Source organism: Macrobrachium rosenbergii, chromosome 55 (assembly GCF_040412425.1).
Source record: "Macrobrachium rosenbergii isolate ZJJX-2024 chromosome 55, ASM4041242v1, whole genome shotgun sequence".
Taxonomy (NCBI): Eukaryota; Metazoa; Arthropoda; class Malacostraca; order Decapoda; family Palaemonidae; genus Macrobrachium; species Macrobrachium rosenbergii.
Window position 1 is genome coordinate 54,381,985 of NC_089795.1, and position 22,500 is coordinate 54,404,484.

The 22,500-nt window shown below is 38.1% G+C and overlaps 2 protein-coding genes across 3 annotated transcripts in view; one reads left to right on the forward strand and one right to left on the reverse strand.

The window, feature by feature from the left end:
• Nucleotides 1–22,500, forward strand: part of Gycalpha99B (guanylate cyclase 1 soluble subunit alpha 2) — a 1,063,824-nt gene that overhangs the window by 211,081 nt on the left and 830,243 nt on the right. The window contains exon 5 of the mRNA XM_067098553.1: nucleotides 12,358–12,626. The gene's annotated coding sequence lies outside the window, so the exon portion shown is untranslated. The remainder of the gene's footprint in view (nucleotides 1–12,357; nucleotides 12,627–22,500) is intronic.
• Nucleotides 1–22,500, reverse strand: part of Gycbeta100B (guanylate cyclase soluble subunit beta-1-like) — a 527,150-nt gene that overhangs the window by 132,403 nt on the left and 372,247 nt on the right. The window lies entirely within an intron of this gene.

A 22,500-nucleotide genomic window follows, 5' to 3' on the forward strand; every position in this document is an offset into this window, starting at 1 on the left:
TTTACATAAAAGTAAAATACATGAATATTGCTTCAGATATTTAGAGGTGTTAGGAAATGAAGTCTATAACAAACTAATTTTTGCATGGATATGATTATCATCATTAAGATTATTCATGATAAGCCCACTTCTTATGATGACGTTGAGTAGCTTTCGTGCGGGTAGGACGTGTCTGTGAAGTGCTCTGTGAAAAGTGCCTGACTTGCGCGATATTCAAAGTGAATATGAGGAAAAGGAAAGAGAAAATAAATGCTGTAGAAATTAAATCAAGGAAAGGGAAGATCAAACTATCATACGAACATTATCTCATAATTATCGAAGCAGCACGTAAAGATGGAACACTAAATAAAACACTAGAGAAGGATGAGTCAACCCAAATCGAGAGAGAGTCAGCAACCTGCGGACATTTCTCTGGGGAAGTTGATGAGGAAGGAACTTGCTGTGAAATGTGTGACGTATGGTTTCATTGTGAATGCTTGGGCATCGAGGTCAGATACATACCCATACTTCGTAGTGATAACATATTGTACATCTGTTGTAACTGCAAGAGGCCTGAACAAAGAACACACAAAAAACTCATTGAAGATGAACTTGAAGAAATAAAAGAAAACAGAGATATTAACAAAGTTGATTCAGGATTCGACTCAGAAAACTAGTGACTTAATGATCAACATAGATGAAATCCAAAACAAAATTGATAATGTTGATAAAGATGGAAAGACCATGACAAACATGGACAAAAACTTATGCTGAATCACTCAAGACAAAAAAAGTGCTTCTGATCAAATCTACAAACGAAGGGAGCACAGCATCTAATGAAGAGAGACAAATCATGAGTAAAATAACGGCGCCAGTTGAACAGGTTAAAACAACAAGAGATGGACACTTATTTGTAAGATATCCAGGCAGGAAAAACTTAGAAGGGGCAAAAATGGAGATTCAGAATATCTACAATATATCAGTAAATGAGAAGGTAAACTTAAACCAAAAATAAAAGTAGTCCATGTCCCGAAGGATGAAGATGACATTGTCGATAACATTGTAAAGAAAAATCCATGGATAGGTAACCTCATTTCTGAAAATGACGACATGAAAATTGTAAAGGAAATGATAGCCAAAGATGACAAATATAAACACTGTATCATCAAATGCACGCCACAAACGCGAAAGGCTATCTATGATAGAGGTGACAAATTGTGTACACTGTATAGCCGTTGCAAAGTATGCGACTGTTACATGCCCTATCAATGCTGTAAATGTTAGGAATTTGGTCACAGCGCAACAAATTGTAGAAATGACCAAGCTTGCCCTAGATGTGGTGAAACTCACAAATCAAATGAATGTGCTAGCAACATCTTCAAGTGTAAAAATTGTTTAAAGAAAGGTCATAGTGATACTAAACATAAAAAATATGATGGCAATAAGTGCAGAGTATATAAAGAATATGTGTCAAAGGTGAAAAATAATACGGTTCATGGCTTTGACTAATAATCTTCAATGCAATTTAATAAGAAGAAAGCAGATTTAAAAAAGAACTAAAGACTCAACTGTTTTGCAGGAGCTACGATACTGACGAGAAAACACTGAAAGACAATTATAAAATATAAGAAGCACCTTATTTTGAAAACATACAAGGGCCCGCCAGAAAGAGAATTATCCCCGTGGAGAGCTGTACATAAAACCAAACAAAGTGAAACAAAGAGAAAGTGAAACAAGTAAAAGAATAACAGAGGAACAAAGTTACAACTGACGTAATTAGTATTTTTTTAGAGATGAAATTGAGTACTATAATTATAAACGTACATATGTATGAGTATATATATATATATATATATATATATATATATATATATATATATATATATATATATATATATATATATATATATATATATATACACATATACAGTATATATATATATCTATATATTGTATCTATACATGGTTATTGTATATAGATATTAGATATATATATATATATATATATATATATATATATATATATATATATATATATATATATATATATAGAGAGAGAGAGAGAGAGAGAGAGAGAGAGAGAGAGAGAGAGAGAGAGAGAGAGAGAGAGAGGTGAGAGTATGGAAAGGTCCCAGACTGAAGGTATGAAAGCAAAAATCTAAGGACAAAGAATGGGTTCATCATCGACCGGAAAATCAGGCAGAGTAAAACACTTGGTGGTGACACAGAAAACCATTCAGATTATGGGCCCCCTCTTCTAGTCGTAATGGTTCAAAATCAAATTTAATGCAGTTTCCACTAAACTAGAGAGATTTTGGATAGCAGGTCTATCCAAAAATTATGTCAAACTCTAGGATGGCAGCCCTCGTGAGGCCACGGTGCAGTTCCCTAAGGATCTGTGAGATAAACCTCAGGAAGAATCGATAATACAGTATGTTTTTTTTACACGTTACCATGTACAGTAGATGATATCTTTATATTCTGGGAGAGGAGCTGGGGAGATTTCAGTAAGTGTTTTAATAGATTAAATATGCTATTCACGATTATCAAAACTGAATACCGTCAGGGCACCTCACGCGGTGCACTGTTGATATTACTTAAAGTTCATTGCAGCGTCCCTTCGGTGCCTAGCTGCAACCCCTTTCATTCCTTTTACTGTACCTCCATTGATATTCTCTTATTCTTAGAAGAATAAGAAGTAAATCACTAAAATAATGTTTCTTAACTTCAGGAGAATAAGAGACCATCAAAGGAACTCATGATAAAATCTGTAAACAAAATACTAATGACCATAATACAACTAATCCATCTGTCCAAACAAAATAAAACTACAAAAAGACAACAACCATCAGCCAGAAACAAATCAAATAAGTAAACAGCTCAGTTAACAGAGGTACTACCTTTAAGATTTACTAGAAGAAAAGGAACCATGGATCAAAATGACTGTAATATGAGATGCGACCAACCCTAGACCAGTACTTACCACAACAAAAATTCGAAGGGAAAAAACAAGAAACAGGTACACGTAATGACACATGAGGATGTAAAACACGCTTTATTGAACATTACAATAAAATCAGGAACTTAACAAACAAAAGATAGCCTAATAAATACAATGAGAAGCTTCATAAAACATAGAACTCAGGAAACAGGGTACACAACAACTCATGGTAAGGATGCATGTATATCAGCAGCTTGGTATACTGTATAGACAACATATCGATGGTGTAGATAAATTTCTAGAAAAACAAGTAAAAATTGCGCGGAAGTTTTTTCGGCGCAATCGAGTTTTCTGTACAGCGTACTGTATAATGAAACTCTCAGCCACGGCCCATGACAATCTAGCCGCGGCCCGGTGGTGGCTGTGTTGTTGGCACCAATGGCGGTGCCATACGCACGATCATGGCTAACTTTAACCTCGAATAAAATAAAAACTACTGAGGCTAATATAGAGGGCTGCGCTTTGGTTTGTTTGATGATTGGAGGGTGGATGATCAATACACCAATTTGCAGCCCTTTAGCCTCAGTCATTTTTATGATCTGAGGACGGACAGACAAATAGCCATCTCAACAGTTTTCTTTGACAGAAAACTAAAAATAATACATGTGGTCACTTGCCAATTTTCGCTGGAAACTTTCTGACAGACCCTGAGCTTTCAGGTGCGAGCTGAAGATTTTCATTCAAAGAATACTGTAGCCTACTTGGAAACGGGCTACCGCAAAGAAGTGTTCAGTAGCACCCTACACTAGCAATTAATCATATCAGTGGTCAATTACCGCTTGGAATAACAATTAATATATACATGGAGGATTTTGTTACATACTTCACAACATCAAGCATGAGTCATGCTGACCGTTCACCAATAATGCCATAATCAAAGTAGACACGTAAGCCTCATCAGTAGGTTTCTAATTCAAAAAAAAAAGGGTTTTATAAAATGTACAGTGAAAAAAATGAAGAACTTGAGTTAAAGATTTTAGATTACCACAAACCCACAAGTCAAACAACAAAATTTTTAGTCTTAATCTTTGCCACATACCTAACCTGGAAAGCTCATAAGCCTAAATTAATGGAAAAATTTGGTATGAAAAATATATCTCACACCAACTGAGGCGGAGACCATCCTTTACATAACTTTACAAAGTAATTTTTATGTCTAATCGGGGCTATGGATATCAGATGCAGTTTTGAAAAATCTGGATCCAGTTCATAGTGAAGGACTCAGTATATGCTATGGAACTTTTAAGCCTCCTCAAATTCTTCTCTTCTTATTTTTGTACTGCCTAAATGTGTTCAATCTTTCTTTTAGAAAATGATAAATATATGAGCTTAAACCGGTGAATAACTGTGTGAAGCATAAAAACATCTGTTTGTTTATTTTGTTGTTTTTACTTTTCTAGAATATGCAAATAACTTCATAAAACGTCTGCATATTGTAAGCTTGTGCAGCAACAGTACATGTGACATATGAAAATTATAGATAACATTGTTATCGCTGAAAATTTGGACTTATATTTCCTATGAAACATACAACAGCTCGGCAGGTACCGGTTACGTATCGTGTTCTGAAGCCACAAATTCGTAGAAAATTGCAGTTACTTTACTAGTGTTATAGAAAAATGCTTGTTACACTTCCCCAAAACAGAAAACGCATTCAGCTATGTAATGGGAAGTCTACTAATTACGTTATGTATATGTTTGGGACTCAGTTACCTTGGTAAGGCTGCAAGATGCATGAAGGCTCAGTCACATACGCACACATGCACGCACAGTGCATCTATGAATTGTTTTTAGTTGAGAAGCCTTTTCCCATTGAAAGGTTGTTTCCATATGGAGCTATCCTTACGTTTACTGGGAGCATTTTCGGCATGAGCTTACTAGCACCACGCCATGCCCATTAATCGAAAGAATCATCCCCAGGAGCTCTTTTGTACTTCTTTTATGCTAAGAATATGATGAAAAGGATATATTCCAGTTCAGTCCCTCCGCTGCTCATTCCAACCTACGATTCGTCCTATATATTTTGACGACCCTCTCCTTCCTATCTTCTGAAAATGGAAAAAAATGGGTGCTAAGAGAGGACCGCCCTTGAAAATGAGAGTTCACTTGAGAGTGCTTCAACTGACAAGGAAGTGATTACGGTTCTATGTCCATCAGAGAAGAAAGGAAAAACTTTTAGATGCGATTTAAAGGGAAGGGTTATCGGTTTATATTAAAGACCATGCAATACTTTGGTTTCCATTTTAGATACATCGTCTCTATTTTTTCGTTTATACAATTGCTTGTCTGAATGGACCTTTTCGATTATTCCAGGTCATTACGTGAAGGATAATAAGATATACACACTGGTTGTAAGTTATCTGAGGTCTAAAATACATACATACATACATACATACGTACATATGTACATATACTTGGGAGCGAAATCTTACGTAAAGATAATCTAATTTGATTTACATCACTTCATTTCAGTAGATTTTAGTAGAGGTACGTCCTATCAATTAAAGAATTGCATAGCTTATTTTTTTCTGTAATCAAGCCACCATACCACACGAGCAAAAAATTGTACATTTGAGGATCGAAGGAAGAAATAAACCAAACTCATCCATTCACAGCTAAATGTAAAATCAACCAATCTGATGACCATATTAACATAAGATTTTGCAGTGATTCCTGCTATGATCATAAAGAATAATGTAGACTTGATGAATGAGTGAAATTATGCACAAATTAATAGTGGATTTCAGGTTTGTGAGTTTTGATGTGATATCTTTGCTCACAAAATGACATATAGATGATCTGTTACCTGGATGTACTATTCTCTCGAATGCCATGATTGAACTGATTAAAATGTGTAATAGAATGTAAATTTGAATTCATTGGATATTTTTACTCTTAAAATTTGGTTATGGCCATGTCTAACTCTTTATTCCAAGTTTAAGGAAATTTTTTTTACGAAATCTTTTGAGGGTAACGTGTAAACAAAACCATCCAAGCAATGTAATACAGTTCAGGCATGTTGACGACATAATATGTATTTGGGCATGGAATGAAAGTATAAATATTTTCTTTGGCAAATTAAATGAATTGGCCCCATGAATACAAAAAAAAGCATTTCATTCAAATTTTCATATTGAAAAAGTAATTGATGATGGAACTGGTGTGCTTGGTAAATGTAAGCATAAACGAAAAAGTGACATTTGAGTTCATTTAGAAGTGAAATTCATATAACTGTTTTTTCCTCTGGTGTTTTCCTTAACGGTAAAAAGAGGTGAAGAAAATAAATATTACGTTAAAACATGAGAACCTCTTTTTATAGCATTGAATAGAATTTAGGAACATTTCTGTGACGCTGCAAGTCAAATAAAGAAGTATTTTCCGTCTCACACCAAATTAATATCTCTGAGTTTATTGCAATGATTCCAAAAGTCGTTAAAAAAACTCCTTATTGTGGTACCAAAAACGTTGTTTCATTCTTGACAACCCACAAGATGTTACTGGGCAATGATTATTTTTGTATATTAAGTGAAGAAAATTAATTTCAGTAATATTACTGATTAACCTTTTGCAATGGAAGTCATATATCCAAATGGGAATCGTGAAGTTTTGGAAAAACTAGAACTCTTCGTAGACCTCTCCAGGAAAACCACTAAATGAAGTAAAGTGTTTGGTTAACGATACCAGCCACCGGAAAGGCTTCTTGACTCCATTCGACCGGAATCGAAGTAACATTTCCACCACAAGTATGTTGCTCATTTGTGCTATTCAGAAATGAACCCCAAAGGTAGCCCTTCTTATGAATGCTCTAGTAATAAATTTAATTGGATGCCACCACCCGCGTTAAGATTATATTCATTTATGTAACATTCTACCTCAGCATTTCTGTTAACTGTGTAGAAAATGTTCTGAATAGTTTTTTAGACGAGTATATTTAATGAAGTCTATCAATGAAAGCTTTGTAGAAAAATATGAAATTGCATAAATCATACAGTGCCATAAAAAGAGATTAATTATTGAGAAATATTTGGCTGTTATGGTCTCCAGGTTAAAGATTTTACATTTTACCTCCAATCACTGTGCAAGCATTTACTTTACTGAAAAGCAATTTAGAAGACGCTAGTGATCCTAGAAATAACTCCCTATTATAACGTCCTTAAAAATATTCGAATTTCTTTTCCTATCATGTACCAATCTTTATTTCAACAGGTCGAAAGCCAGTATGACAGTAGAACCATAACACCGCTCATACTTGTGTTTGTTTCCATGATATTCTGAGTTAGCGTACTGTGTATTATCCAGTTCTCATGTAATCTTATATCTCAACAATATGCAAACACTTGACAGGTAAACTAGAGCTTTACATCATGCTCAGAAATAAAACTGTACAATTTTGCCTTTTCCACAAAGCATTTTTAGGTCAAAAGTTTTCATTCTATTTCGTACAAATTAAAATCGCTTAATAGACTTAGACTGGACAGCATTCTCTTACTTAGCCTTTAAATCACGTTGTTGGTGTACTAACCATTACACTGTAATGGTGGTACAATTTCTGAAGTGGCCATCACTCATCCTATATAGACAAGTTGCCAAAATGCTGGCTCTGCAGTGTTAATTCCTGCAAAGTTTTTTGGTAGAAATAAGTTCTTTATATATAAGAAATTCAAAATAACTTGGTCGCTGCTGCGGCAGCATTGAGCATTTCTCAGAATCCAAAAGGGCAGCTGCCACCTCCTTGGATTACGAGCATTTTTCAGTTGTGATTTGTAATTATCCTAATGGGGCATCTAATATCTGTTTTTATAGGCTTTCAGGGGTGCTGAAGCCATTTCTGAATTTGTTTGATTCATGGTGAATGTGAATCAAATCAGTGTAAAACTGCTTGGATAGATTAAAGGTTAATTTGCATATATGAAATTATGATTCTGCAACTGGGGACAGGACACTCATTGCTTCTTAATGCCACTGTATCATTTTAAGTGATAAGCATTTGCTGTTTTCAGATTTTGAGGAGCTAGTCTGATCGGCATATAGGCATTGTAGTCCTGGTAGTGGTCACGGACAGACACTATTCTGATAACACGTGTGTATTTTGAATTGACATTCAAAACTTTTGGGATGCAGTATATTCACCTAACAGTTGACCTCCAACTATGTTTGCATGCCTTATCCAGTGGAATGATCCTCAGTGCTGGAAGACTCTATACTTCCCCTGGTATGATACCGACTCTCATGAATTTCCTGGGCTTCTGGTGTGGAATTTCTCATATTCATATTTTTTTGTATCACTAGCATTTTAAATGGGAGAGCATGGATCTATGGGTAGAATGTCTAATCACTACCATATTGCTCGAGAGATTCTACTGCAAAAAAGCCAAGACATACCAGGCATGACCGAGTACTTAGAGAGAGCTTGATAATACCCAACTGCGAGGCTAAGGGTTAACTGTCTCATTAAACCTACGCCATTGGCCATCATGTTCTTGTATATAGAATGGAATGATGACTTCTTCCTCCAGCAGTGCTGGATGCTGCCATATTTCTTTGTAGCAAGTCACCACAGTTATGCCTGCTACCTCAACTGGTATGTGCAGTAGACAAAAAACCGTTTGTAGGCACACAGATGGTGGGGCTGCAGTACCAGAAGACCAGTTTGGTGAACAGACCTATATCAAACGAGGGAAGGGTGCTGAAGGTATGAAGAGGATTATAAACTCTGAGAAAGTGGCTGTATGAATTAAGAGTTTCAGCGTATGCATCCGCCTTGTCAGTGTTGTAGAAAATATGTATCATGAAGATGGGGAAGAGAACAATTGTAGTGGACACGACAAGAAAAAGCACAAGAAGGAAGGAGAAGGAACGAAAGTATTAGATGAGGATGATTGCCAAGTGTATGCCTCCCTTCGATGAGTAGCATCAAGGTCTGAGCAATATCAAGAATGGTCAGGCACCACCCAACACAGTTAGCATACCAGATGCTCTGGCTATTGGGAGTAAGCAGATCAAACAATTTTCTGCTTCCTTGAGCAGTGGCTTCCACAGAACAGTAAAAATGAAGGTTCAGTCAATGGATATCGAAAAAGGCAGAAAGTGAGACACTATTCATTTGGTTGCTGGCCGTTGGTCAGCAGTGCAACCAGGAAGTATCTAATATCTTACAATCTGAACTGAGTCCAGGAGGAAGGGGACAAACGCTGTGCTATCAAGAGTCTTGAAGTTTCTGTCATAATTCCACGTGTTTCAGATAGTCCTGGTTGATGCTGGACAGCTGCTGTTACACAAACACCTCCTTCCATGTTGCGAAGCCCTTCCTTATACTGACACAAACAACATTTTACTAAAAAACACCCTGTGTGGCTACACTCTTCCTCACAACATCCACATTGTCAATAAGCATGACTGAATGGTTACCTGTGCTGAGGCAGACATTACCATTTGCAGCTACACGATGAAGACTGCAGCAGATGGTGACAGACCATTTGCATCCTCAGTGATGGGAGTCACAGTACAGATTCAAATGGAAAGTGGAATGGTGATGTCGTGGACATCAATAAAACCATTCGGCATTTAGTCCTAAGAAAGTGCAGTCATCCTTTGAGTCCATGTATTAGCAGGTTATGGTATAGTGGCATACCCCTTTGGAAAAGGAAAGATTTTTGCATTCAGGCACCTGGAGTTAGACATGCCAGCCCTTGATGAAGTGCTTGGATAGCCCGGTGCTGCCTATGACCAACTCGAAAGACTGCAGGCAGCTTTTTTTCTACCACTCTATGGGCAGGAAATTTGTACAACAATGAATGCTGCTCTTGCCCGTTTCTTCCTAACCTGGTGAAAACACCACCGTTGAAGAAACTTCCACCAACTTATGCCAGCCTACATATGTAACTCATTCGGTGACATGATCAAAAAAGATTTTAAACGACTGTTAAAGATTGGCACCAAAGACATTCACTTTCTTTTTTAACAGGAAACGTAATACTTAGTTTGAAGGTTATTTTCTGGGAGATATTCTGAATGCAACCATGCCATTTGAACACAAGCTCCCTTTCATTATGATCCAAGTAACTGTGAGTCCTCAAACTCCTCTGGTGCCCACAGGAGCTCAGCTGACAAAATTTTCTCATCTACGTATGGGAATTCCGTAATTTTCCATGTGGTATCATTTCTAGATCTACCCAGTCTTCTGACTCCTAACATTCTCCTTAACTTAAACTTTATACTAAAATCAACAAAATTTTTAAAATATAGTTTTATCATTATTGTGAATGATCTTACTTTCTTAAGCAATTTCAGTTTATTTGATTTCCAAATTGTTTCATTAGCCTTGTTTTCCTACTTCACTGAATTCAGACTAGGGAATGTGCACTGTATATATATATATATATATATATATATATATATATATATATATATATATATATATATATATATATATATATATGTAAAAAATCAAGACTATTCCATAATAATATTGTAGTAATTTATAGATGTCTTGTGAAAATAGTGTTTATATCTCATCTGTTAACTTTAGAATGGTTAATATACTACAAGTTATGGCAGTGACAACTAAAGCACAACAGACCTATACCGTCACTGTGCTCGCTATCACGAATATTATCTCAAATCAAAATGCGTATATGAGTATACCGGCTTTTGTGTTAATATATATGCTCAAATAATCTTGCATCAGTTACTTTGTCACATGAATATTATTACTCAAGGTTAGAATAAATAAAATCGTGCACACTGGTAACTTTCATTAAATAATACATTTATGGCATGACATATCACTGTTAGACGCTTCGAATATTACCAAATGTTTCATCTTTTCTCATAAGTAAACCAGCTATCATTCCTGCCTGATTAAAAAACTCATTAATAAGTCACCAAATCCCGCAACCATGAACCAACTTTGAGCTGGCAAAGTTTTGGAATGGAGAGCCATCTTATCTTCATCCACCGGCAATCCCTCGATGAGAGAAGTTTGAACTGATATTGTAGTTGTATGTTTTCCTACATTATTAACGGAGTTCAAGATTTTAATCAGGGGGATTTGGGTGATATAAACACACCAATCCTTACGGAGGTCATCCTTTCTAAACTATTATCTTTATAACGAAAGTAAAGGGTTGCAGGTACTTCATCACCATATGAAAATACTTCATGCATTTACCCTGAAACATGTCATACTATATGCCTGCTATTATTACCAGCTTAAGGAAAGTCTTATTTCCATTACGAAAGCTAAGACTTGAACATAAATGATCATTATGTTTATCATTTCTCACTCATGATTAACAAAATGACTGAATACGTTAAAATATTAATAACTTTTGATCATACTTAGAGAATTATGTCACCTTTCAAGTAAAGAGAGAGAGCATCAAATGACTACATAAGGACCTGAAAGTAAACGTATTCTTGCGGATGTTACCTGGAATTGCTGTTTGTTAATTTCTTGATATGCGGACCTTGCATCAGTTTGGAAGAGACAGAGTTTACTAAGTGATAAAGAATATAAAATGTTACCTTAAGGTGCAAGTAAACCAGTTATTGATAACACTGGTGCCCTTGTCTATATTGCCAATAATTTGCATATTAATAATGTGTGGAAAAGAATGTATTTTTCTGATCGACAGTTTATCATTATTAGTAACTCTCTCGAATAATTTTATATACTAATATATATATATATATATATATATATATATATATATATATATATATATATATATATATATATATATATATATATATATATATATGCAGATTTTTATACTCAATTAGTCACCTGAAAAGTATAGAGTGCTTTGTAAGTGAATCATAATCTGCTAAAGGTGAGATATTTTCAAACATGATAACAGGGCCATTGAAGTTGGTTTTAGATAATAAAAATCAAATTAAAGCAAGGATTAGAAGAAAGTAAATGAGTAAATAATGTACTACCTTACTTGGAAATATTTATAGGAAAATTCAGTTTAAGGAAGTTTTTATTATAACCATCTTAAAATAAATTAGAAGCATTTGTCAAGACTTTTTGTCTTAGATCAAATTATTGGGAAAAATATGTCAAGTAGTTTGAGGAAGGAAAGTATTTTGAAAGTAATAGTTATGAATAGTTGTAAGAAAAGGCAACGAAAAATCATTAGAATCATAAAATGCGCAAAAATAAGCTCAAAACAAGAAAAACGTTACTAAAATATCTTATAGGCATGATAGATGGACGCGAAAAGCAAAAAGAAATGAAAGAATTAAAAAGTGGAAGGCGCTATGACGGCAAGACTTTCGGAAAGGGGAGAATTTCACAAGACGAGCATAGCTTCCGCGGTTTGTTTTTCTTATTTATTTGTTTTGTTTACGTTACTTTATTTTTTTTTCAGAGAAGGCAGCCTCAGATCGTGATTAGTGCAGAAAGTGTTTACCGGAATGTTGCTGTCCAGAATCGGGTAAAGGAGAAAAAGGAACTCAGCCGAATGATTCAAAACCATTTTGGAGATTAGAGGCAAGTGTTTGCTGATTCAAGATGCAAACACCACGAGAAGCGCCAAATAAAAAAAAAAGGAGGCCTGCCTGAGAGTGAGAAGTCAAGAGGATCAGGGGCAACAACAAGATAGTATACAGTCAGAATTTGACCTCACTAAAAAAAAAAGTAAGTGAAAAATTTGTGTCTTCTCGACGAATTTTACTTCCAGCACCTAATAACTTGAGGGAGCAAAGTGAAACAATAAGGTTCAGACTTAATTTCTATGTTGATAGACTAATGCAAGTTTCAAAGATGCTAGCTTTACCACTTTAATATTTGATCAGACACACAGAGAGTTATTTAAGATAAAAAGTGAAATCCTTATTGCTTTGGTGGAAACTTCCAATAACAATTTGTAATGTTAAGAAGGAGTAGTTGCTGTGTCAGGGTTTCTGATTTAATTCTATCACTTCTTTATTATACTAATCTTTAATATATCACTTACTGAAAGTATGTCTGTTATAGTATAGTTAACCAAAGACAAAAATTCTTTAATACGTTGAATGGCACGTAGCTGCATCATTATATACAGTTCATAATCATTCTATCGATGTACGACTTGAACACAAATAACATCTCGATATACGCTCCAGTCAACGTCTGTGGACTGAAATGACGTCAGAAACTGTTCAAGGAAGGCCAGACGATCTACTACTTAAGATTCTTCCTATAATATTTCTTGCTTAGTTTACTTCCTTGGCAACCCCTACCCAGACAGCCCTTCTTTGAAAGGTCTCATTAAACTTTCTAAAAATTCCTTCGGGTTTTACAAACTTGTCACTTATTTGGAAATGAGATTGTTTCATAAGTTACTAAACATTAGAATGAAAAAATGAAAAACGATTTGTAAAGTTTGACCTGCCAGCCCTTCGGCGACATAAAAATCCCATAGCTCATCTGTTTGAAATACTTGAACATTTGAAGAGTAAAAACCTGATTAGACTTTAAAGATACTCAAAGGATGTTTGTATTAAATACGAGGAGATAAAGGGAAAAGAACTTAATGTCAATGTAATCCTAGAGTAAAGGAAATGGATCCATCGATTTGAGTCAATTTTTGTGATGAAAATGATTGAGGCTTTAAATACTTAAATATTTAACGCCCAATATAAACAAACCAATGAAACCGCCATTCATTGATATTTTACTTTACATCTCATTAAATACTAAGGCTAAGCAAGCTAGATAACAGATTTTTATACTGAATATTCTGTCACTAGTAAGAGGTAAAGCTGATGAAAGACAGCATCAAAACAAAGCTCTCTCTCTATTCTTTGCCAGAGTTTTCTACATTTCAAAAACGAAATGAAAGGCAGGGAAATCTTAAATTTAAATGTGTCTCTTCTAATAAACGAGATGCAATCTTTTCTAGACAAATAGAATAAAAAATAATGATAATGATTAAACCTGACCTTTGAAGAATACTCGACAATGAATTCGGAGAGGCGAACTGATGTAAGTGACCTCAGCTGTGGAGATTATTGTTTGTGACAAGTCAAAGGTCCCGTCACACCTGAACGATTTCCCCTTGTCTCTCATTTCCGCTGGCGGATGGCCTTCACTGTCAAGCTGGACGTTTCCCATTACGCAGAAATTTATGTCACTCTACACAAACAACGGGGACCGTTTTAAATGTCGGTGAAACCGTGTTGTGAATTATTGGTCCAAGAAATCTGGTCCTTGAGTGACAGGCCCTCAACTCAGCATCATAGCTAGGGCCACGACTTTGGAAATGAGTTTCATTAGCTTACACGATGAAATGTACAAAAACACGAGAAAGCGGTAATAAATAACTGATTTACTAAACCAACTATAGGTTTTGGTGAAACGATGGTTTTGATTTTTCATGCGTGACAGATTTCCCTAGATGGTGCTGTTTACAGTCGTGAAATTACGCACGCTGTAAAATAATGTTCACTCTAAGTAATATCATGGTGCTAGAAAATTTTTAGTAACATTATTCTGTGTACCTGATAAAAAAACGAAAGTCTCGTAATTAAGAGATCAGTAGGAAAATGAAACCATGAAACGATAATATTATCACAACTGATCTTACTTACAGGTTGTTACATTTAGCTTTCTTGGAATGGAGTATCTCTTTAAAAGCAAGGGAAAGGAGACAATTGCTTATTAATCTTAGGACCTAGTCATAGGTGCATAAATACTGGATATTTAACGAGGGAGAGAGAGAGAATAATCGAACGTTGTATTTATGACAAAATGATAAACGTGCGATAGATACATTGCCATTTTTTGGTGCACATTTTCCAGCCTATTGCTGCCCGGTGTGGAATGTCTGACATTCAAGTAAAATGTAATAAATCTGTGCGGAGATCCTTCTCAACAGTCACAGCACAATTGGCTAAAATCCAGTCTTTTTAAAGAGGATTTGTATTTCTTGGCAAGGATCAATAACATTGGCATGCTTCTAGAATGAGAACGTTATCGTCTTCAATAGGAGAAACCTGTCAAAGGAACTAAAGTTTTCACGGTCATGTCTTCAAGTGTTGGAAAATTATTCTTGGGAAGTGCAACATTTTCAAATATTACTAGTGTCACTGCGGTATCGAATCAGCTGAATGCATTTGTTAAGGAAGACGCCTAAGCATAGGTTACAGGTAAACTAATCATAAGCACCCGTCGATCAATAAAGGTCTCCAAAGACAGGTGGATTCATTACTTAATAAATTATTCGACAGACAGAGCTCCCAATTAGCAATTAGTGAGTATTACTCATGTCCTTTTAAATAACGACAACGACTAGCTTCTCATGGATAATATTGTTTCATCTAGAAAGAAGCTCGTACTTTACTTTTTGCAGAGTTCATTAGCAAGGAAGGTCAGATGCAAACAATTTTGATCGCCACCGTCCTGTAATTTGTTGATGCTTATATTACTATCTCACAACGGAATTTTCAGTGGGTATGTTTAAAATTGTAATTCTGGTATTATGTAACGACTTCACATTGCATCAGTTCCTGATCTGCTTGTTACCTACATATTCAAATTGTATTTACTTTTCATTCACGGTTTCTCCAAATTTTACATGTTGTGGTAAGGGCATTAAGTTTTAAAAACAGCAGTTAAACATTTTTAGATTAGGTGGCTTCCCTTTTATAATAAAACTGTTTGGGCAGTCTGACAGCATACAGAATGAAGGTAAACTAAAAAAGTAAATTTTTGACCAACACATGACAGTGATTAGGGGAGATTTTAGTCATTATTTGTCAAATTGCTGGTTGTAAGTAACCCATCTCAAGAGGTCCAGCAATACTGGATTATTGTTAAAAGCCAAATTTACTGAATACGGACGGGCGACCTTAGTGTTAAAAATAAGTCATGTGTTTTCGTGAGGCATATTTTTCTACAAAGGTATGCTCCAAATTTGTATTTAACACAACCAACTTCCAAGCACAAAACAGAAACCAAATAACCTCGGCTAGAACCATGGTAATGCAAGAACGCTGGATCGTACGTCAAGGACGCAGCTCTCCCGCCCCTATTTCACTGAACAGCTTGTGGACTCTCCCCAGTAGTCTACCCAAGACTGCATTCTAAAATCAGTTTTAGGCAGGGCTTCCACCGAAACATTTTCAATACAATCCTAAGAGTACGTCTCAAATATGAAAAAGGTTTGGTAGTTGTAAACCTACCATAACTCCCACAGTTGGCTACATTAATTTGCTACAACCCATAAGCAGCCCATATATGTATTTGTTTATGGAGAAAAATTTCTTAAGACTCTAAGCCCTTTAAAACAATTTGTCACTAATTTATATTTGCATACTCTCAGAAATTAAGCAACGGATACCCCCATTATATCTAGTTAACTTTACCCTGGTTATTAATTTTTCTTAAGGAAGAGTTGACCAAATGGCTTTTGGGTTAATCCAGAGATATCAGTGACTCATCCACTCACCCATTAAGAGGAATTTATGCTTTACGCATTCCTGTTGAATGTGGGTTCTGTGCTAAAAATCGAAATCAGCTTATCTCCACCATGAGTGCTAAGTTGTAACATGACTCATTTAATGAGGAACAATTTAGTAGAGATCCGGCTTTTACAAAATATAATTCCAAGATAAGAGTGTACCATATTTATGACGTTCTACTAAGAGTTTTGGATAATTTATTCGGGCAAATTCTCTCTTCAGACCAACGAATAACAAGGAGGCAGGAGGAACAGGTGATATAAGGCATCCCTGTATTACTGAGTCACCAACTTTGAAACATGACTTAGGTACAGAATGAGGACAGGCTCGATAACTTTGATGTTGATGTTATTTTAACTAGATGATAATTTCATGGGTCAAAATGCATTACTTGTTTTTATAACAATATTTAATGCACTAGAAGTAGGAGTCCATGAAGGAACTGATCAGGTATGCATGTATTAAATAAAACAAAGTATCAATAATATAATGGCAAAGATGAGCACTGCACTGTGAAAATCAAAGAAGCCAGGCAACCTATCATTAGATAGTATATTTATATCATCATTGACATTAGCTGGCATGGTTTGATCTGTAATGGAAAACCGAAGTAACTGTCCACAACGTTGCAAAATCCAGTTTCTTTCCTCTTACCCTTGTGGGATGGTTTGTTGACCTCATGACTTAGAGACTGAATGTCTTTTCATAGGTATGGGCACTGGCCCAATTTTCTAAATGATGTAATTGGTTTTCGCAGAGCTACTATGCATAAAAGGGAATAATATATATATATATATATATATATATATATATATATATATATATATTTTTATAAATATTACTGCTGTTCGCCCTCGATGTAGTTAGGTGTAGTGAATATTGGGCCAATTGACTCGACAGAGAACATCTCTGCCCGCCGGTAGGGTAGGCAATTTAAAATAACAATCACCGCCTTAGACAAATGGCGCCGCATAGGCTGGAAAGTTTGTAAACAAAATATGTTAGGGCATTAGGGACCTAAGCCTCAGAGAGGTTTACGCTCAATGACTTAGTTATGGTGGCCCTTAAGCTTTATTCTATGCATTCGACGATGCCTTTGTCAAGGTCGGATTGCCCGGGCGGTATAGGTCCTCCTCTGGAAGAACGGGCGAGGTCGGGCGGGCCAGTGAGAGATCCCAGCGGTCACGGAACCAGGTGACGCCTTCGCGCGTTCCAACGATATTCTTTATTCTTTATTTACTTTCTCTCCTACGTCTATCTTAATTAGTGAATTGGGAAGACTGCCAGAATACGACTCCTGAGGTCCCTCGTTTGCAGCAGCTAATCGACGTTCATTGTAAGTCCGATTCTTGTTGAAGCTTCACGATTGACTAGTACTTTTCTGTATTTCACATTTTTCTTTGTTTTCTTCCTTCAGCCACCACTTAGGGTATATGTGTTTACGAAGTCTAGATTAAGTCAAATTATTTTATTGTTAGTTTTCAACCCCATTATTCCAGTAAAATACCTAGGGATTTAGGTAAGCAAAATCAGGTTAAATCTCGATGCTTTTGTATGCCTCGCGTCCGAATGTTTGGAAGAACCATTGCGTTTAAAATCAAATTCATCTCAACTATTCTTTGTTAAGGTTAATAACCCTTAACTGGCGACCTTTGGCCAATTAACGTCTGTCTTTGAGGTTAACTTTTGGCTTCAGTGACAGGTTACGTAATCTGGTTTTTGCAGGGCCGTAAATTTACGTAAATTGAATAATTACATGATCAACCAAGACCTCACACGTAACATTGGCGACCTTAGAATCTAAAGTACATTTTAGAGAAAGAATCTGGAGAAAAGGAAATTAAAATTGTTATTAATTCCAAAAAATAAAAGTCAGATATCGAACTCCATTTCATTCTTCCAAACAAGGAACGAGGCATGTTTGGCTAAGCAGTAAAGAGAATAGTTATACAACAAGTGTAGCAGAATTAGCGTAGGAAAGGGTGCGTCGAGAGCAGAGTCATAATTTATAACGTTTAAGACAAGGACATTGTACCGCGGTTCGGATTGTGAGTCAAGTCGTTCAAGTAACGAATTCAAAGGCCGAGAATCGCGGAGCCCAGCTCATGTACACAAAGTAATTTAGAAATCGCGTCGGAAATTCCGATCGTTATTGTTTGCATGTAGCGGAATCATTCAAAAACCGTGTCAGTGAAGTAGCAAACGAACTGAAATAGTAATTTTACAATAAAGGTACCGTTAACAACGTAAATTTACGCAGGCAAGCCAGCATCTCTCTTTTCATTCTTTTGTTTAATCTCCGGGTGAGGAATACGATAACAAAAGACACAAAGTTGTTTGGTAATTTAGTTTTCCATCCGTAACGTAAAACGCTATGCATGATTGGTATATTTAAAGTAAAATCTGGATACCTGCATTTGTTTCGTGCGTTATTTTGAATTTGGTGCTAAAAGGAAATACCCGCCATCTTGGATTCCTCTGCCGTGTTCGCGCGATTGTTTTGAAATTGTTCGAACTGTTTGTGAGAGAACGGCCATTTTGGGGTTTCTTCGCCGGCCGAGGCTGTTTGAAATTTAGGCCTAACGGGACCTTGGCCGCCATCTCAACGACCTTGTTATTGTGACGTCGACTCTGCTCCCCGCCACTCTTGGGGCATATATTTTTTTTGCTTTTCGTAGCGAACCCACCTCCTAATATCTTAGCTAAAAAACCAAAAGATAATTTAGGCAGGGAAAGTTAGGCCTTAGTTAGGAGTAATAACAAGTTCTATACGAATACCTACTATAAAAATAATATAAAGAAAATTTAAAATTTTTACGATAAACTTTTGTGACGTCGGCTCCCGGGAAAATTAAGATAATAAAGTAATCCCTAAGGAAGCCAAGATGACGCATCTATATCATTTTATTAAGATCCATGCCATTGTGCATGTATAAAATCTTTGTTTACATGTTCTCAAGCAGCAAGAAATTCGCTGATTGAAAATCTCTCTCTCTCTCTCTCTCTCTCTCTCTCTCTCTCTCTCTCTCTCTCTCTCTCTCTCTCGTCATTCAAGTAAGCATTCCTAACCTAAGTGTACGTGACCCTCTTCAAAGAAAGAACGGCTGACACTAGGCTAATTAATTCGAATACAATAAGCCAAATAAAAAAAACACCTCTGTCCCACAATAGATGAGGACAAGTTAAGAGTAATTACGATACAGTGATAAACTGTCGGTCACGAGTGAGGCCTGCTATCCAGACCGAAGCAAACAGTAGTTTTCACCCTCTGAAAAAAGAAGGGGCCAGTACTGGGACCAGCCACTCACGAGGATCTTTAAGAAAAAAAAAAAAAAAAAAACCCAAATTCACTTTATTCCACAGTGCCAATAATTTGCCGCACTCATCACTTGAATAGCTTACTTTCTATCTCTCTCTCTCTCTCTCTTTTACCTTCCCTTTCTCTCTCATTCGATTGTTGCACTCTGCAGGGGTGTAGAGTGCCTTTCCTCCCATATAGCCTAGTTGGACTCCAGCAGAGGGTCCCTAAAACACATTGCACCATAAGTGCCACCAAGCAAGAATCCAGAAAAATAAATAAAACAAAACCAAAAGGGAACACAGAAGAGAAAGTTCTTCTGAACTTAACCTGCACCAGTGCCTAGGGATACTGAGTGCCACCAGTGTGACCTGTACACGGCACACCCAAACTACAGTGCCACCTTTTGAAAGGGTGCCACTTCATTGAAGACACTTCCTGCTGCCCAAGTACGCCCACTCGACCCGGTTAGACGCCCTTTCCCACCAGAACCATGGCAGCAGAGCATTATAAAACTTTCCTGGGGCTGGGGACGGCGGCAGGTCTCACCTCGCTCCGGAACTTACTACCTGGGTTAAGGAGCAAGTGGACGACTTGGCCAAGCGGGAGAAGGAAGAAAGACTCGAGCAGAGGAAGTATGAAGCCGAGCAGAGGAAGTATGAAGAAGAACGAAGGGTGTATGACGCCGAGCAAAGGCAATATGAAGAAGAAAGAGAAGAAAAGAAGGAGACAGCATGAGTTAGCCTGCAAGGAAACTGAGTTAGCCCTAAAGGAGAAGGAGCTCGAGCTTGAGAGAGCGAAAATGGAGAATGCCAAGCTATGGCTAGCCATCAAGCCTCCAGTTCTACACCTGCTGCATCAAACGCCCAATTTCGAGCATCAATTCCCTAGTCCCCAAGTGGACTGAGGATTTGAGGTAGAAGCATGGCTGGAGGAGATCGAGGCTCTTTTCGATAACTACAGCACCACGGAGACGGGAGAGCCTTAATACTAGCCAAGCATATGGAGGAAAAAGCCAAGGCAGCGCCGCTCACTGGAGAAGAGCCAGAGAGGCAACATGGCGGAAGTTCGTAGAGTCATTACAAAGGCCTACGAAATAACCCCAGAAAATGGAGACAACGGTTCCGAGGTCTTGCCAAGGAAGTCGGCTGGTCTTGGACGGAATGGGCATGTCACAAACCCAGTCCGCACGCGCCTGGTTCGACTCCTTGGCCTGCACGACGCTTGAGGATCTTTTCAATCGGACCATGCTAGAAGACCTTTTCCAATGTGTGCCAGGGCCCCTTGCAGTATATCTTAACGATAAACAGCCCTCCACACTTATGGAAGCTTGTCGCATGGCTGATTCATGGAAACCTTCAATCAGTCGCATAGCACCTCTCAGAAGCGTAATCATCCTCCGGCCTACCTCTCGAACTCCACTCGCCCGAAGAATGGACTGCCTAGCAAGACCCTGTGCAACTATTGCAAGAAGGGGGCCACGCTGAAGCTGAGTGCCGATACAAACTCGGCACTAATAAGCAGCCTAACCCTACCAGCCAGAACTCCGCTCCCGATTCATCCGCTCAGCCCTCTCCTCCAACAGTTACTGCAGGCCACCGAGCCCATCCAAAGGCCCGTGCAGATCCTGTGGGGCTGCTAGCCACTACAATGCTGGATCTCCGGCCTGTCCACATCATGTCCCCACCACCAAATTTGTCAACCTAATCAGCACTTCATTTTCTGCTGCTGGTCCGCACTGGATCCTTTACCCCGAGAGACTGGAAACCCAGTTCATCTCGGTGGCCCCTCTTCAGAGCACTAGCCTGCCAGTGACCCTTCCGGTCACAGTAGACACTGTGGCAGACATTAGCCTGATCACTAGGGCCCAAGTGCCAGCCAGTGCCATGGTTGATGAAGAAACGCGGTGGGAAATGAAGTGGATAGAGGGCCACACCATCACCGTTCCACTGTCCAACTCCAGGTTATGACACCTTGGGGCACGATACCCCACCGCCTTGGCGTGGTAGGTGGAATTCGGCCCGGAGTGGTCTTCTTGTTGGGTCGGGATCTTCTCTGGGAAGCCGTTACCAACGCCACTTCGCAGCCGCATTACCTCCTCCACAGAGGCCATGTAAACCTCTCAACCATGACAAACCTCCACCTTCCGCCCACCAAAGGGGTCCGCGGAAGGGCATAAACAAATTATTTTCAGGCCCAGCCCTCTCCAATCGCGAAGGGCTGGCCCACCAAGAGGTCCTCCTCCGAAAGAGAGATTCAGGAGGAGCAGTACCGCTGCAGGACGTGCAAGCGGGCAGACCACTCCACAAATTGGGAGGGCTGCCCAAGCAAGGAAACGCCCAGCGGACGCCCCGAACAAAACTCTAGAGAGGCTACGATCTCCCGCTGGGGCAGGAATCTCTGCCGCAGCCAACCACAAGTCGTCCGCGAGGTAGTGCACCTCCGGACCCCTTTGTCAGGCATGCCTGACCCTCAACTGCTGCCAGTGCCACTTGCGAGCACTGAGCAGTGCCAGACTCCGTCCCGCCACGGACGTTGAGCTACCAATGGAAAAGGCCCTATGCCGGGTCTAAATCATGAGGCGAATCCTCCTCCGGAGATTTAGGATTCCCCATGCAGTTGATCATCGCGACTGGAGAGCCTCAGCACCCGAAACTTCTTCTTTGCAGATTCTTCTTTGCAATTTGACTCAGGATGAACCCTGGAGGATCGAAATGGTACCCCTCCCTTGGAAGACCAGGAACTGGCATCCTCGGACGCAGAAGTCGAG